The following is a 13,111-nucleotide window of genomic DNA, read 5'->3' on the forward strand; positions in this document are numbered from 1 at the left end:
GAAATGATGAAAATTTATCTAAATCACGATAAATGCAAAATACTTGGAATATATAGCCAAAACAAAAAACAAAAAACAAACAAACAACCAAAAACAAACAAACAAACAAACAAAAAAAAACCAAAAGCAAAACTAGGACTTGAGCCTCTTCCTGTTCTCATCATGTTGCCTTCCCTAACACAACTCTCCCTTTTGTACAAAGATGATTTTATCATCACACTTTTAATTAGAACTTTGGTTTGGAGATGTTTTTCCAAAAGTTTTTTTTCCTACTATATCCCATTCATACTTAGTTTTCTTCAGGATCTAGGAAAAAAATGGATGGGATCAGAGTAGGAAAAGTGGCTATGGAAGGAAGCAAAGTCACATGATCCCTTACCTTGACTTCCCCATCTCTGCCTTGTCTCTCTCCCTGACTGATAATCTGCTCTTCTCGGAGTCCCAGTCTGTTAGGGCGCATGAAAGCCTACCTAGCCCAATACCCTTCTTTTCCAAGGGAGAATGCTAAGGCCCAAGTAGCAGAATTGACAGTAGAACCTGAGGCTAGGAAATATTGTAACTTGGCCAGGAAGGCTGCTTGCTGTATTACACAGGCCAAAGGTAAGACAGATGGTGGGAGGGCAGTTGTGTCCAGTGTCAGAACAAGGGAAAGATGGGGCAGCCTCTTGTAAGAGGAGGTAGTTTTTTTGGTTGTTGTTGTTAAATGTATTTATATATTTAATATTTCCCTCCTCTTACAGTCAAAACTTTTTTTTTACATTTTTTTTTAAAGATTTTTCTGTTCTAGGTTCTCCCCCTCATTCTTACCCACAATTAAGAAACCACATGTGGAATTACACAAAACATTTCCATAAAAGTCAAGTTGTGAAGGAAAACATAGCTCCCCCACCCTAATAAAAATAAGAACCTCAAGAAAAATTAAGTTAAAAATAAAGAAAAAGATAGAAAAGGAAATAGAGAATGTTTTGATCTGTATTCAGACACAATCAGTTCCTTCTCTGGGTATGGATAGGATTTTTCATCATAATTCTTTCAGAGTAGTTGTGGATGATTGTACTGCTGAAAATAACAAAGTCACCTACAGCTGGTCATCCTAGAACATTGCTATTACTTTGTATACAGTATATTTCACTTTATTCATGGAGGACTTTTCAGGTTGTTTTTTTTTTTCCCTGAGAGCATCCTGCTCATCATTTCCCAAGAACAATATTCCATCAGAGAACCTTGCTTCAATTTTTTTTTTTACAAGTACTATTGCTAATTGTATTTCCATCCATTTATTTTCTCTCTTCTTTCACCCTGTCCCTCCTCAAAAGTATATTGCTACTAACTATTTCCTCCCCCAGTATGCCCTTTCTTTTATCACCCCCCTTCCCGTATCTCATTTCCTTCATTACCCTGTTTTCCTGTAGGGTAAGAGAGATTTCTATCCTCCTATTGAGTATGTGTGTTATTTCTTGTTTGAGTCAATTCTGATTAAAGTAAGGTTCACTCACTCACCCTCTCTTCTTCCCTTCTTCTGTAAAAGCCTTTTCTTGCCTCTTCTTATGGCAGATAATTTGCATCATTCCATTTTTTCCTTTTCTTTTCTTCCAATACATTCCTCTCACAACCCTTAATTTCATAATTTTAAAAAAAGATATTATCTCTTCATATTCAATTCACACCCATGGCCTCTGTCTATATAGACTCCTTCTAAATGTCATAATCATGAGAATATTCTAATAAGTTATAAGTATCATCTGCTCATGTAGAAATATAAACAGATAAACTTTATTAAGTCCCTTATGATATCACTTTACTGGTTACTGGAGGTAGTTTTTTTAATCTGGAGTTTATGACCCTCGGCCTGACCATGTTCCCGACCATAACCGTCAGCTGTAATTGGTGCCTGCTTTCAGGCTTATTCTACTTTGAAACCATCATACTATGATATCTGGATATCCAACCTAACCTTGGGCTCCCTACCCCTGAAACCATGAGCTGTGGTTGGTGAACATTCAACTTATCTTGTCCAGTTTCAGACCATCCCTGCCCCCTCTCCCATTTTCTTGGCCACCTCCATGCCATCTTTCTCCTTCCTCCTCCTGTACCCCCCCTCATTTTCCAATTCATTCCCTGTGATCTTGAGTTTTGGAGGCATGGCAGTTCCATCAGTAACCTTGTTTAGGTCAAAGAATCTCCTTATGTCCACCTGGAATCTCTATCTCATGAGTCACTTACAGCTTTATTCTCGTTTTAGGGCCTTCACAAGCAATTTATTGCCCTCTCCTGCTCCCCACCCACCCTACTCCCCAATGTTATTTGATAATCAGACATGAATGTGACATATGTTCCATTTGTCCAAGGAGATCTAACCCTGAATCTCGTTCTAGATCGGTGGACCCCACTGTCACATTTAAAAATTCTAAAACCTTGTACTATTCAAAATCTCTCTTGAAGAGGCACTGAAGTGCCCGTATCATTTTTCTGCCCACTATCTACTGAAGCATTCTGCCAACTTGGTCCTGTCTTCCCAGCTACTCCCAGTCAGGCCTTTGACTCAGCTTGACCTCAATATCCCTCCTTGACTTTTCCTTCTATAGTGTCTTTCTCTCCCCCACATATCTACTTATGATTACATCTTCACTTTTAGGAGGGCTGGCTCCTTCCCCCAGGGACTTATAAGTCAGCCGAGGCAGGGCAGAGGTGAGCCCTGTGGGCCCTTCTAGGGCCCTTGCCAGTGTGGTTGTCTGCTAAGCTTTAGTGTCCCACTGTCTGCTATCCTGGGTAGAAGCCTGATAAAATGGACATAGGGCTGGCCTATTTCTGGCCTCTGACCCATGTTGGCTACATGACCATAGGTAAGTCACAACCTCAGTGTCTGTAGGCAACTCTTAGATGATCAGTTGGTCTCAATCACAGGAGGATTTGGTCACACCTTTGAAATCAAAACCTGCCTTAATTTTCAAATTCACATTCCTCCTTATATGCTTTATCTTCATCATTATGCTTAATGGGGAGCCTGATTTACCCTCCTGTAATCTGGAGTTCACCTAAAGCTGAGCAAAATGGACCTTTGGCACTGATGGAAACAGACTTTTTCACCATCTGGGGTTTTCTTTCTCCACTGAGTTGGAGTGGGTTCTTAGGTGGGGATCTAGAATGGGAAGAAGTAGGCTCATTAGTGATATTATAATAGTTCTAATTATTGTTCAATATCCTAAAGGAGGGGGAGGAGACTATAGTAACTGACTTCATCTTCAACTTTGGGACTAAGGAAGAACCTTCCTGAGCAAGTGGAGGGACAAAAGTTGGTCTCAAATGGATTGAATTGAGCAGTGACTGGTTAGGATTAGGTTGAGACTGGTAAGTGTCTTTAATTAAAGTACCTTCTAAATACCTCTATTCTGTTATCTGTCTTATCTTTTAACGTTGGTTTGCTTATTTAACTTTTTCTTTGTGGTGGTGGTGGGTGCTCCCACCTTTTGATTTTATTGGTATAGGGAACCATCCATGGGAAAGTTTACTCCAGAGATGAGCCAAGCAATTGTGTGTAACTGCTAGCCTTGAATTGTGAGCTCCCTGTGCAGGGCATTCTGGGGTTGGTGACTTGCCCATCTTTTCACACCCTGTATATGTCAGAGGAAGGACTCAGATCCAGGACTATTTCAAGGTCAGGCTTCTGTTGACTATTGCATGCTAGAGAGAAGAGAACCAGCATTTTAAGTGCTTCCTGTGTAACAGTGCTAAGTGCTTTTCCAACTATTACCTCGTCCCATCCTTACAACATACCTGGGAGGTAGTGGATTATTGCCCAAGTCTTTAAAGAATTTGAATTTTTTAATGCAGTGTGTGTGTGTGTGTGTGTGTGTGTGTGTGTGTGTGTGTGTGTGGTGTGTCGTGGTGTGTGCGAATGTGTGTGCGTCGTGCGCGCACAGTCGCGTACGCCTGTCTGGTGGTATAAGTTAGGGTGGGATAAGTGAGAGAAAGAAACCCTAGCTGAACTCTTAGTAAATGTGTCAAGCAAGCATGTGACTGGGGCCTGTGTGTGCTATGGGCACCTATATTCACCTACAGGCTGACAGTACCAAGTGTAGGCAGACTCCAGGAGGGACCGAGCAGGCCTAAACCTGCCAAGTGAAGCTTGGACTGAGCGGCTACATGGCCACCTTGAGGGGCGGGGTCCCTCGAGCTCCTCCTCTGGCCTTCTCCTTCCACTCATCTCCCACCTTCGCCCTCTCAGCCTCTGCCATTGCCTCCTCTTTCCCCTTTGTCCCTGTCTCTTTTGGTCCTCGCCACCCCACTCCTCTCTCCCTCCCTCTTCCTTTCTCTTCCTCCACTCATTTCCTTCTTGCACCCCCCACCCCCCTTCCTCTACTCCCCCCTCCCTTTCATTCTCTTTCCTTCTCTCTTCATTATTTCCTCTACTTGCTTGCCTCCTTGCATCAGGGAAGGCTGAATCCTTTAGTGGAAAGAAAGAGAGCTAGGGGCCTGGAGGCTGGGGACCCCAGGGGGTCCAATCCCACCTTATGACCTCGGTCACTTGAGGAAAGTTGATTAATTTTCATAGAGTTCCGTGGCATCTTATAGAGAAGGAAAGACTTAGATGAGTTGGTCCCGAAGGCCCCTTCCAGCCCTAAACTACCCCTTCTCCTTCTCTCTCCAGCATTTCCTGCCCCACTCTTTCCCATCTCCCACCCTTACCTCCCCTTTGCCTTTCCAGTCTTTCATCTCTCCTCCCTTCTCCTTGCCACCATTCCTCTTCTTCCTCTTACCCACACTCCCGTCTCCTTTCCTCCTTCTTTTACCTCCAAGGAAGGAGATGCCGACTCCCGGAATGGAACTAGCGCGGACCCTTGGGAGTCCGACCCCCTGGGGTCAGATCTATCTCTTCCCTTTCCTACTTGTGTGAACCCAGGCCATTCCCGGAGCTTTCCTGGGCTACAGCTCCAATTTCCGGCCCGGGAGGGCTGGCCTACAAGGCCTCTCAGTGGGTGCCCCAGGATCCAATCCCCTCCTGCCCAGTCTCTTCCCTCATGATTTCCACTTCTCTCTCTTCCCCCTTCTTCCTCCTCTTCCTTTCCCCTCAGGTTCTCCCTTTTCTCCTTTCCTCTTCCATCCTCCCCCTCTGCTGAACAAGTTGTGTGATTGTTCCACAGGCCTTAGAAACAGGCGTGTTATCCTTAGCAGCAGCAAGTTAGCTTGGGAAGCAGAGCATCTGTATTCGAACAATGGCTCTGCCACCGATGGGATATCCACCTGATCCAGACCTTAGTGCTTCTTGCTCAGTTTCTTAATCTGTAAAATAAAAATCAGAATTTCTTCAGGATTATGAGATTTGAGGCAGAAGAAAGCATGCAAGCCTCATCTAGTCCATCTTTTTCAATTGTTCCCCTCTGCTCCTTAGTCCCTTCCCTCTCTCCTGACTGGATGCCAGGTTCCCTAGGAGCTGGATTCAAATCCCACCTTTGATTTTACTCTCTGGATCATCCTTGGGAAATGATTTTAACTCTCTTGACCTTCAGTTTCATCATCTGTCAAATAAGGAAAGATGGGCTGGACTGTGGACTCTGTGGCCCTTTCCAACTCTGAGTTTGATCTTCTGAGCTTCTCTCCCTCCTGCTTCTGGGGCCTTCTCTTCCTAAACCTTCCCCTCCCCTCTTCTCTTAGGGATCAGGGACAGCAGAAAGCTCCAGAGGGGGAAAACTAGAGCTGAAGACAGGACCCGTGTTCAAATCCCATCTTTGGTTTTTCCTATCTGTGTGATCCCAGTTAAGGCGTTTCATTTTCTTGGGCTTGTTTGCCATGTCTTATGAAAGGAAGGCTTTGGACTAGAAGGTCTCTCAGGTCCCTTCTGTCTCTAAATTTGTGATCCTCTGGGCCTCTCCATCCCCATTCCTCTCCTTTGAGTTTTCCTTACTGTTCCCTAATCCCTCAGGCCAAGCCTGAGGCAGTATTTTGACTTGTGGGTGGGGGTAGGACTGGCCAGATCTTTTCCCACCATGCCTCTAAATCTCTAATTTGGCAAATGGAGAAACTGAAGCCTAAAGAGGGGAAGCGACTGGCCCAGGGTCACACGAAACGTCTTCTCCTGAACTCTGTATGAGTCCCCACCCCACACATTTCTGCCTCTCCCGGCTGCCTTCCACTCGAATAGACAGTTGAACCCTTTGCAGAGACAGACTGTTTGGCTAATAGGCTTTCAGTAGAGGATGGCTCTGGAGTCTTTTCCCCAAAAGACTGTTTTCCTGAGCCATCCCACTCTGGACCCTTTCAGAATCATTGGTGCACATTTTGGAAGTAGGATATGCATACATGTGTGTGTGTATGTGTGTGTGTGTGTGTGTGTGTGTGTGTGTATGTGTGTGTGTGTGTGTGTGTGTGTGTAATGGGGGGATGACGTTAGGAAGTTGACCACAGAATGAAAGCCGGGCTTCCTGTGACCTCCGGTCTTGCTCATCTCACCTTTTCATCCCACTGAGGAGCATCCGAACTGGGCTTGAAAAAATAAGCCTGGTCCAGAGTTCCTAATCTTGGATCTTGGATGGAAAAAAAAGACATTTTTCTGTTTCCTAACTCAAATTAAACATTTCTTCCCATTGCTCCAAAATATTCAGGGAAGGGCCCATGGCTTCACCAGAATTCTGGGGGAGGTCCCCCCACCCAACCTACAAGGGGAGACGCTGAGGCTCAGAGAAGGGCCCAGCAGAGCTGACACTAGAACCTCCTGGACTCCTGGGGAGGGAGACTGTGTCTGTTCTTCTGCACAGGCCTGGGATGGGGGGCAGCTGTGCCCAGAGTCAGAGCAGCTGAAGGGTGGTGTGTTTGGGGGCAGCTTTTTATAAGTCCAGGCCTGGCCAGGCCTGGATTTCTGTGCTGATATCTGTGGGTGGTGGAGGCTTGGCAGGAGCCTCTTCTGGCTCAAGGACTTTCCTTCTTCTATCTGGAAGTTCTCCTGCATGCTTCAGATCCTGCCCGTATGCTCTTCCGGGGACGGGGCTTCCATGGGCATGAGGCTGCACAAAAATGTGGACTCTGTTAATGGCAGCTCTGATGCTTGGCCAGAAGGTCCACACCAGGCACGCATACAACAACATATTTATTCCATTTCTCCCATGAGATCTGAACCTTTATCTCTTCCTAGATCATTTGTTCCACTGTGAGGTTCAAGTGTTCCACAGCACTGGCTCCCTCAAATTCCCACCTGCCCCCACTCCCATTGCCCTGAAGGAAGGGATGATGAGAGTCAGCTCCGAACAGACCCCCCAGGGTGGTCTGGAGCATCCTGTGTACTCTTGATCTGCTTGTCCCCTGATTCTCCTGCCTTCCCAGAGCCTCCCAGTCAGCCTTCTGACCTAGCTGGACCTCATCATCCCATCTTCACTCTCAGGGGTGCTGGCTCCCTCCCCAGGAGCTTCTCGGACAACTGAGGCAGATTGGAGATGAGCCTGTGCTCCCTCTTGTAGCCTTTTGCCACTGGAGTTGGCTATTGCCACTTGGGGTCCAGTGGGAGGTTGGAGCAAACTAAACCTGTCCCTACTTTCTATAATGGGTCCTCACTATTATTGGGGGCTCGAGGCCAGAGGCCATTGGGCCATCCTGCCAGAGAAAGGAAACCTTTGAGGGCTAATGTGGGCTTGAAAAAATGCAGGGAAGGAAATAAGTAGGACTCTCTGTCAAACACTATGCTAAGAGCTGGGGATGTGCAAAGAAAAAGCCTTCCCTGCCCTTAAGAGGCTTACACTTCAATGGGGAAGAAGAGGAAGCTTGACCATAAAATATATGAAAAGGCCTAGAACTCTTGTGGGGGTGGGGTGGGCAAGATGAGGCCTGGAGGGCTTGAGGCTTCATGAGCAGCTCACGAGGCAGGGCTGGGGTCTGTAGGTGGTAGATGCTGGGCAGGCGAAGGCCGGGAGAATGGCTTCCTCCACAGCTGGAACTTTCTGTCCTTGGCACTTTGGGAGGAGGTCCTGACTTTTATTAAGCTGGGAAAAGTAGGGTCATCAGCAATAGTCAATTAATATTTTCAAACTCCTGAATCTTTAGGAAAGAGGGGCTCCCTTTACTCAGCAGGTGGCCGGAGCCCATGCTGGGGGATTACTTTGCCCAACATGGGACCTGAGCAGTGGGGTGGCTAACTTTGCTTAGCAGGAAGGTCTAAAGAGAGGTTAGAGGGTGACTTTACCCAGCAGAGGATCTGAAAGGGATTGGATGGGACTAATTTTGCCCAGTAGGAAGGCCAGAAGACAGGTTTGGGAGACCTAACTACTCAGAAGGAGGCCTCAAGAGTTGGGGTGACTTTATCCAGCAGGAAGAGCCTTAAGGAAGTATTGGGGAAGTGAACGTTACTAAACACATGGTCTGTGAACGCACTGATGAGTGTATTTGCCCAGCAAGGGGGCTTGAGGAGAGGTTGAGGAGAGATTGGCGCCTGACTTTCTCTAGTAAGGTGGGTAAGGAAGGGTTTGGAGAACCTAATTTTGCCCAGCAGGTGGGTTTAAGGAGAGGTTATGTGGGGATAACTTTGCCCAGCACAGGGCCTGAGGAGGACTTGGGGGCTAACTTTGCTGAGTAGGGGGCCTAAGGAGGGCTTAAGAGGGGCTAACTTTACAACATGGGGCCTGGCCATGTCCAGCAGAATGCCTAAGAAGGAATTGAGGAGATCTAACTTTGCCCAGGCAAGGCATGAGGAGGATTTGGGGCCCTTTGGAGAGCAAAGGGCTCATTTTGGGAATCAGGGAATCTAAAAGGATTTGGAGGTGACTTTGTCCAATATGGTCTCTGAGGAGGAATTGGGAAGAGACTTTGCAAAGTTGGGGAATGAAGATTTCTGGGAGGATTAATTTTGCTAAGTAGGGGGCCTGAGGAGGGATTTGGAGGGCCTAACTTTGCCCAAGTGGGTTTGAGGAGGATTGAGGGGAGACTTTTGCTGAGTAATGGAGTAAAGAAGGTTTGGGGGGGATGCAGTTTCCTAGCATGGAGCTAGAGAGGGGATTGAGAGGAGACTTTGCCCAGCAGGGGAGTGAGGAGGGTTTAGAGGTGCTAACTTTGCTCAAGTAGGGTTGACAAGTGTTGAGAGGAGACTATCTAGTAATGGAGTAAAGAAGGTTTGGGGGTGCTCACGTTTCCTAGGATGGGGCCTAAAAGGGCTCACTTTTTCAAGGATGCTAGAAGGGGGGTGGGTTGTGAGGAGACTTTGCCCAGCAGGGGGTCCATGAAGGGGATGGAGGAGCTACCTTTGCACATTAACTGGGGCTGAGAAGGAGTTGGGGGTGACTTTGCCCCACAGGGGAGTGAGGAGGGTTTGGAGGGCCTAACTCTGCCCCACAGCTGGGCTTGAGGAAGGTTTGGGGGCGACTTTGCCCAGCAGGAAGTCCTGAGAAAATGTTTGGCAGGTGAACTTTGATCATCGGGGAGCCTGAGGAAAGGTTGAGGAGTTAACTTTGCCATGTAGGGGGCCTGAGGTTTGTATGGGATGCTAACATTGCCAACAGATGACCTGAGGAGGAGTTGGGGGGCTAAGTTTGCTATCGAGGGAACCTGAGGAGATGTTTGGGGGAGTGACTACCAATTGAGGCTGAGGAGGGGTTGGGGGTGTCTGCCTAGCAGGGTTTCGAGGGCCTAACTTTGCCCATAATGCAGTAAAGAAGGATTGGGGGTTCTCACTTTTTATAGCATGGGGCCAGAGGAGGGATTGGGAAGAAACTTTGCCCAGCAGGGGTCCATGGAGGGCATGCAGGGCTAACTTTGGCCTATATCTGGGCCTGAGGTGGGATTGGTGTGACTTGGGACATCAGGGTTTTGAGGAGGCTTTGGAGGGCCTAACTTTGCCCAAGTGGGTTTGAGGAGGATTGAGGGGAGACTTTTGCTGAGTAATGGAGTAAAGAAGGTTTGTGGGGGACTCAGTTTCCTAGGATGGGGCCAGAGTGGGGATTGAGAGGAGACTTTGCCCAGCAGGGGCTCTTGCTCAACAGCTGAGGAGGGGTTGGGGGTGACTTTGCCCAGCAGGGGAGTGAGGAGGGTTTGGAGGTGCTAACTTTGCTCAAGTAGGGTTGACGAGTGTTGACAGGAGACTATCTGGTAGTGGAGTAAAGGTTTGTGGGGGGACTCAGTTTCCTAGGATGGGGCCAGAGTGGGGATTGGGAGGAGACTTTGCCCAGCAGGGGGTCTTTGCCCAGCAGCTGGGGTTGAGAAGGGGTTGAAGGGTGCCTTTGCCCAGCAGGAAGTCCTGAGCAAATGTTTGGCAGGTGATCTTTGCTCCTTGGGGAGCCTGAGGAAAGGTTGAGAAACTAATTTTGCTGCATAGGGGCCTGCGGTATGTTTGGGGGGCTAACTTTGCCCAGCAGATGGCTTGAGGACGGGTTGGGATGAGCTAACTTGGCTGAATAGGGAGCCTGAGGAGAGAATTGGGGGGATGAGTTTGCTGAGTGGGGGACCTGAGGTGGGTTTGGGGTGGGCCAAATTTCTGAGTAGGGAAGATTAGTAATGGTTTGCTGCGTATGGAGTCTATGGAGGGATTTGTGGGGCTCACTTTGCTGAGAAGGCAACCTGAGCGGGGCTTTTGGGGAGCTACCCTTGCTCAACAACTGGGGCTGAGGAGGGGTTGGAGGTGACTTTACCCAGCATGGAAGTGAGGAGGGTTTGGAGGGCCTAACTTTGCTCAACTGTGTTTGAGGAGTGTTGAGAGGAGATTTTGCCAAGTAGTGTGGTAAAGAAGGTTTGTGGGGGCTCACTTTTTCAAGGATGCTAGGAGGGGTTCTGAGGAGACTTTGCCCAGCAGGGGGTCTGTGGAGGGGATGGAGGAGCTACCTTTGCACAATAACTGGGGCTGAGAAGGAGTTGGGGGTGACTTTGCCCGGTAGGGGGCCTGAATCGAAGTTGGGCTGGGCTAATTTTGCCAGTAGAGAACCTGAGTAGTGGTTTTGTGGGGGGGGGGCACACTTTGTTTTGCTCAGGAGGAGCGATTGGAAGGATAATTAAGTGTCCACAAATTCAGGTTTTCAAATGTTTGACTGGTTTGGCTCTTTTTAACCCTTGGCTATCAGGTGATTGGCCTGCTGGCTGTTTCCCTGTGTAAGTGTGGACTAAGCACCTAAGCAGAAGCAGTTTCCTCTGTGTTGAGCCTGAGAAAGTGATGGAAACTTAGAAGGGATCGATTCTGCACTCGGGTTATGGTGCAAAGGAGATTGTTTCGAACTATATTTCCTCTCTGTACCTTCCTCAGAGGTTACAGGCCCTAGCAACTGCTAAGCCCCTCTTGGCAACCTACATCCCTCTCTCCCCCTTGCCCAGGAGTACTGCATAAAGCTGGGCATTGTGATGGCCCTAGCAACCAAGGCCCATCCTTGGCGACCTGAGGCTATATAAGCCCACAGCAGACAGCCTCTAGTCATTCGGTTTCTCCTTCTGGCATGATCACCACCTATGCCAGCTAGCTCTCTCTCAGTAGCCGGCCCTAAGATCGCCGCAGTGAAGCGTCACTCACCTAGACCACGTCAGCCTTCACCTCCATCTAGCTCTGGCCTCTTTGTTTCCACCTCCACCTCTGGCCCCCGTTTTAGCTCTGGCTCCATCATCTTTGCTTCCGTCTCTGACCCTGGCTCTACTTCTGGCTCCAGCCAGTTTGTTTCTATCTCATTCTCTGGTTTCTTGGCTTCCATCTCTGGCTCCAGTTCCAGCTCCATCTTCAGTTTCTTCGCTTCCACCTCCACCTCCGGTTCTACCTCCGGTTCCAGCTCTGGTTGCACCTCTGGTTCCAGCTCCAGTTCCACCTTCGGTTCCAGCTCTGGGTCCAGCTCCAATTCTAGCTCCAGTTCCAGCTCCCGTTCCCGTTGTGACTCCAGCCACTTCGCTCCCACTTCTAACACTGCCTCCGTCAGCTTCTCTTCTATCGCCTCCCCAGCCTTCATCATCTCTTCCTCCATTTGCTTTTCAATCTTTGCCTCCATTGCCGCCCTAGTATTTGGCTCCATCTTCACTTCCATCGCCCCTGGCCTACTTTCTTCCCTTCTCCTCTTCCTCTTCCTGTTCCTGCTCCTGCTGCTCCTGTCCCTGCCTGCCAACTCCCCTTCTTCCTTCCTGGGCACCACCTACCGTTCCACCACCACATCGTCTTCATCATCGTTGTTTTCCTCCTCGTCGTCGTCGTCCTCCATCGCCTCTCCTCATGTCACTTGTCACCACCGGACTTGTCAACTTCCTCGCCCTCCTCGTGGTGGTTCTTACCACCTTTCTCCACCTTCTCTGCCGTTGTTTTCTCTTCCCCACAGTGGTGCTTCTGGTCCTACTCTCCGACTTCCTTCCCGAGCTGCTCCTTCTAGTGGTTCTCCACTTGCTTCTGCTTTTTCCCAATCTCTTCTCTGTAAAACCATGAGTAAAGACTATGACGTTATCATCCTTGGCACCGGGATGAAGGAGTGTGCCCTCGGAAGCCTGCTGAGTTCGCTGGGAAAGAAGGTACTTCACATCGACCGCAACTCCATCCACGGTGGGGACAGCGCCTCGCTGAGCCCACTGAACATCGTCTATCGCCATTTCAACGTGCCCGGCTCACCCCCTGCCACCATGGGCCGTGGACGCGCCTGGAAGGTAGACCTTCTGCCCAAGTTTCTTATGGCCAACGGGCAACTGATGAAAATCCTGACCCACTTGGATGCGCTGCACTTCCTGGACTTCCACGTGGTGGACGCTGGCTTCCTGTACAAGGGCAGCCGGATTTACAAAGTGCCCTCTACCGAGACCGAGGCCCTGGCCTCTGGGCTGATGGGATTCTTCGAGAAACGCCGATTCCGCAAATTTTTCATGTACGCCCTTAACTTCAACGAACAGGACCCCCGAACATACGAAGGGGTGGATCCCCGGAAGACGATCGGAAAAGATCTCTTCCGGAGATTCGATTTGGGCCAAGATGTCACCGACTTTGCTGGACACGCGCTGGCCCTAAATCGTACCAACAGCTATCTGGACCACCCCTGCCTTGAGACTTTGGAAAAGATTCAACTCTATACATTTTCCCTGGCCAAAAATGGAAAGAGCCCGTACATCTATCCTCGTTTCGGAATCGGAGAGCTGGCGCAGGCCTTTGCCCGGCTGACCTCCAGCCAAGGGGGCATTTTCTTAATGAACAAAC

At 48.8% G+C, this 13,111-nt stretch overlaps 1 long non-coding RNA gene and 1 pseudogene across 1 annotated transcript in view; both read left to right on the forward strand.

The window, feature by feature from the left end:
• Positions 1 to 13,111, forward strand: part of LOC141548535 (uncharacterized) — a 240,185-nt gene that overhangs the window by 47,178 nt on the left and 179,896 nt on the right. The window lies entirely within an intron of this gene.
• The window catches only part of LOC141548469 (rab GDP dissociation inhibitor beta pseudogene), a 2,341-nt pseudogene continuing 621 nt past the window's right edge, over positions 11,392 to 13,111 (forward strand).

This window comes from Sminthopsis crassicaudata, chromosome X (assembly GCF_048593235.1).
Source record: "Sminthopsis crassicaudata isolate SCR6 chromosome X, ASM4859323v1, whole genome shotgun sequence".
Classification (NCBI taxonomy): Eukaryota; Metazoa; Chordata; class Mammalia; order Dasyuromorphia; family Dasyuridae; genus Sminthopsis; species Sminthopsis crassicaudata.